The 4,475-nt window shown below is 36.4% G+C and overlaps 1 protein-coding gene across 1 annotated transcript in view; it reads left to right on the top strand.

The window, feature by feature from the left end:
- Window positions 1–4,475, top strand: part of park7 (parkinson protein 7) — a 24,388-nt gene that overhangs the window by 3,672 nt on the left and 16,241 nt on the right. The window lies entirely within an intron of this gene.

Here is a 4,475-nt window from a genome sequence, read left to right as displayed (position 1 = left end):
TATTAGCATACCTCTGTGCACCCAGTTCGCGCAGACAGGATACTCATCAGCGCGTTCACGCACGCTGTGCAGACGAGCGACGAGGATGGCAGGCAAACATCAACAAGCCGGTCTTCCTTCCTGGTATTGTAGTACTTTTAAAGATTTCTCACCGGTGAATGACACATGATGTAGCCCAGCGGTTAATCCAGTCCTCGCGCCAGCTCGTTAGAAGTGAGCTACGTGCATGAACTGTGTTCCGATCGATATGATCCCTACACAGAGTTCATTGCTCCTTACTCCCTGAGCGGTTGAAATCCGTTGAAGTTTACTTCACTTCGGAACATGGGCTGGAATTGGGAACCTGATGTAGCCTATTGTAGTATTGTTGTCTCTGGTCTGTGAGTGTAAATGCGTTCAGGGGGCGTGGCTTTGAACGGCGATTGCAGGAAGGGTGGGACGTTGGCTTTCAGTGCTATCAGGCTAAAGTTAGCATTTTCCAAGATCTCCTATTGTACCTTTAAGTAAGCTATTCATGCAAACATATTGACCTGGTTTCACAGACGGGGATTAGACTAAACCAGGATTAGGCCATAGTTCAATTAGGACATTTAAGTAATTTTTTATAAATGTGCCTTAGAGAAAACATTACTGGTGTGCTTCTTGAGACAAAACAAAGGCACTGATATATTTTAAGATCAGTCAGTGCAAGTTTCTTTCAGTTGAAACAGCTCAGACTTACATTTTAGTCTGGGACTAGGCTTAAGCCTTGTCTATGAAGCCGGGGGAATCTGTTATGCCTTAAGTGAACGTTTGGGGAACTGTTGGGGAAAAACATCTGATGTGTAGCATTATATTAGATCCGTGTGCATTACAATAGGTCTTAATATATAGATCATCTGTCTCATTAATGTTAACCTAACAATAAAAGAAAGGTCGCTGCTCTTGATTGAACTGCTTTTGTAGTTTTAATAATCAATTTATTTGTAATGGACACTGTGATGATTTTTACATTTGATTATTTGCTTTTCATGCTTTTGTTCCTAGGTGTAAAATGAAAAAAAAAAAAAAAAAGTATTGCACTATTTTCTTTCTTATATTTGTTCTGTTGTTGTTTTTTGCATCTATTCTTATTTTTAATAAACAAAGATAAAATAAAAATGGCTATATTGTGATTATTAATATAGTAATTAATATTAAGAAAGGAAGTGGAGGAAACGATGCAACGTTGCTGGTGATTTTGCTTTGGAACCTTCAGAAAACTTGATTTTTCTCGGAACTGACTTTGCTGACTTCATTGACTTCTAACGGGTGTAGCTCGGTCATTTTTCATCCGATTCCAACCAATTATACATCACTTTGAAGGTCTTTCGAGAAGGTTGAGAAGGTTCTTTCAAGAAGGGCGGGAAGGTTGAGAATGTTAAAATAAAAATAACTAATTTTGCCAACATCGGTCACATTTTATTAAAAACACCAGGCAGACGTAAAGAACAGATGTCTTTATTAGTTTTTCCCATATCATCTAGGCCTACATCGCTTTCTCTTGCTGCTACAGTCATATGTATTTATTTAGGCTTTAATAAATTTCCCTAAGAAATAGGCAAGAATGAGCCTGGTGTCCTCTATGATTCCTCTGTTATCTGACAACAAAGCACTTGAATACGACAAACTCGACTTAAGAAGTGGGAAGTACAAATCTCTCACAGCACGTGAGGGCAGCATTGCTCTGCTAAATTCATGAGTGAATGTTATGCCAAAATTTTGCCTGTTCTGCTGCTTTCAGTCTCTCTCCTGGGACAATTTTCTTTTTTTTTCTTCAGTTAAAGACAATCCATTTATTGAAAACAAGAGTTGATGAATTATCACCAGCAATGCATTATTGAATCATTATTGAAACATAAACATACATGGCCATTCAAAAGTTTGAGTGTCTGTAAGATTTTTTTATTTTATTTGAAAGACGCCTCTTCTCCATTTCTTTGGTCAAAAACACTGCAAAAATGGTAAAATTGTGAAATAGTATTACAATTTGCAATTTTTCGTATGTGAATATCGTATGTTAAAATTTCATTTAATAAACTCAACATCAACACACACAACTCTGATAGGCCCGACTTACAAGGCGACAGGAAAAACGGTGTTGAGTCCAAACTCAAGGATGTTCTCTTTTGTCTTGAGAATGTGTCAGTGCATCTTAACCAGCGTGAGCGGCTGCCAGCAGAGGGTATGTTGAGGATTGTGCACAGATGGTTGAGCCTGTGTTTCCAAGCCAAATCCCTCAGTCTTACCAGGGTTACCTGTTTTACAAACAACTTTAATTGGCATTTTGTATTTACAACACAGGCATACTATAAGCTTCTGGGGTAAAGAGTTGGGGAAATAATTAAATAAAGGGAAAATAAGCTACATGTAGGTTGAGCTCAGTTGATCCCAGCTGCATATGTTGGTAATCACCGCTGCCTGCTGGATTTGCACACAGGCACGCGACAAACAGGCCGCTGATGTGTGTATCATCCACTGCTGCAGTGCATTCTCTGGACCAATGCATTAAATATCAGGGTCTCAATGCAGAGATGTGCAAACCTGAGAGAAGTGTCCAAGAATGGAAACTCTAGATGCTTTTTCTGTAACAGCTTGAGACTTGTACTTTGTTGAGTCTTTAGGGTGCAGGGTTTAGATAATTTTGCACTGGAGACGATTTTTTTAAAGGGGTCATATGATGTTGCTAAAAAGAACATTATTTTGTGTATTTGGTGTAATGAAATGTGTTTATGCGGTTTAAGGTTAAAAAAACACATTATTTTCCACATACTGTACATTATTGTTTCTCGTCTATGCCCCGACTTTCTGAAACGCGTCGATTTTTACAAAACTCATCGGTCTGAAAAACGAGGTGTGCTCTGATTGGCCACATGTGACGACCCCGGGCTGGACTCCGCTTCATCCACGGTGAAAGCCGATCCGGCGATCGACAGCGCGAAGTTGTTGTATTTCCTCCGCAACCAGCACGGATCAGCTCTAGGTATGACGAAGCAAGAGCTTGTAACACTCCAAAGAGAAAGGAAAAATTGAAATCGCATCATATGACCCCTTTAAATCATTTGTAAAATTTCGTCAAAATCCTTCATCTTCTAGTCCTACATCACATTAATTATTAAATTTCCTTTGAAATTATTGGAAATTTGCCTCCAGTGCCAACATTTCTGTTGCTCATAGATGATGACAGTGAATGCTGTTTCAGGCCCATCAACAAGCCAGTTACAAATACTATGCCTGAAACTGCAATTCAGTGGTCTATATCGTCCTCTAGTGGCCGAAGAGCTCCATTTTCCCAAAATTATTATTATTATTATTATTATTATTATTATTTATTACGAACATTATATCAACCAATAAAAGCAGTTAACATACAAAAAACATAATAATTACAATAAAAAGAAAATTAAAAAAATTCTAATAATGACAAAACAAATAAATTACTAGACAGGGGTATAAAAATAAACAAAACACATTACACAGCTTACACATTTAAACTGTTTTTAAAGCCTTCTTATTACATGAGTTAGAAATAGTCCTATATAATAATGCTGTTTTTTAGCAAGCAAAACATAAAACAGTGGCTTCTGATATGAGAAATACAATTTTTAAAGGAGATTAAGTACAATTTGTTTTTCTAAATGCACTTTTTTTTAAATTAACAAGCCCAAACAAAACATTTTCCCATAGTAAAGAAAGATCTTTATCAATGTTCTCAATAACAAATCAAGAGAGGTCTTTCTACAACAATTTAGGGTAATGGCAGTGCCAAAATAAATGCACTATAGTCTCTGGGTGCTGTTTGCAAAAAGAACAGTTTGTATCAATATCTTTTTTGTATTTCTTTAAGAAAGTGTTAACAGGATATATATGATGGATAATTCGAAAGGAAACTTCTTGTATCTTATTATTAGTAATAAAGTATATATTTGGAATCAGCCAAACTTTCCTCCAGGCAATACCAGAGACAAAAGCATTCCAATAAACCGTAACATTTGGAATTGATACAAAATCATTAGCATTTTTCCCTTAATACCTGCCCTAAAACCTTACACAGTGACGCTGATCCGTTTTAAAAACAATTTTACTTTTAATCTAAACATAAATTAATTAATTAACCCAAGTGAAACTATTCAAACATCGACATTACTCTATGTGGCTTCAAAAGCCATTTGTAACTGTATACAACTATAGAATATTCACTTACATATTCACACACACACACACACACACAGTTCAGATGCAAAAGCCTCTAGGTGGCATCTGAAATTTTCATCTAAAACGAGCATTTTTATCAGGCTCCTAGGTTCAGTTTTTTTTTTAACTCTAATGTCAAATGTATAGGCCCTTTTCTATGCAATTAAAGTAAAATAACTGAACATAAATATAGGAGCCTGATAAAATGCTTATTTTAGAAGAAAATTTCAGATGGCACTTAGAGGCTTTTGCATCTGAACTAT

The sequence above is a fragment of the Sinocyclocheilus rhinocerous genome, unplaced genomic scaffold (genome assembly GCF_001515625.1).
Source record: "Sinocyclocheilus rhinocerous isolate Xijiao unplaced genomic scaffold, SAMN03320098_v1.1 scaffold2461, whole genome shotgun sequence".
In the NCBI taxonomy this organism is placed as follows: Eukaryota; Metazoa; Chordata; class Actinopteri; order Cypriniformes; family Cyprinidae; genus Sinocyclocheilus; species Sinocyclocheilus rhinocerous.
Note: the sequence above shows the minus strand (reverse complement) of the source record. Positions and strands in the feature narration are given on the sequence as shown.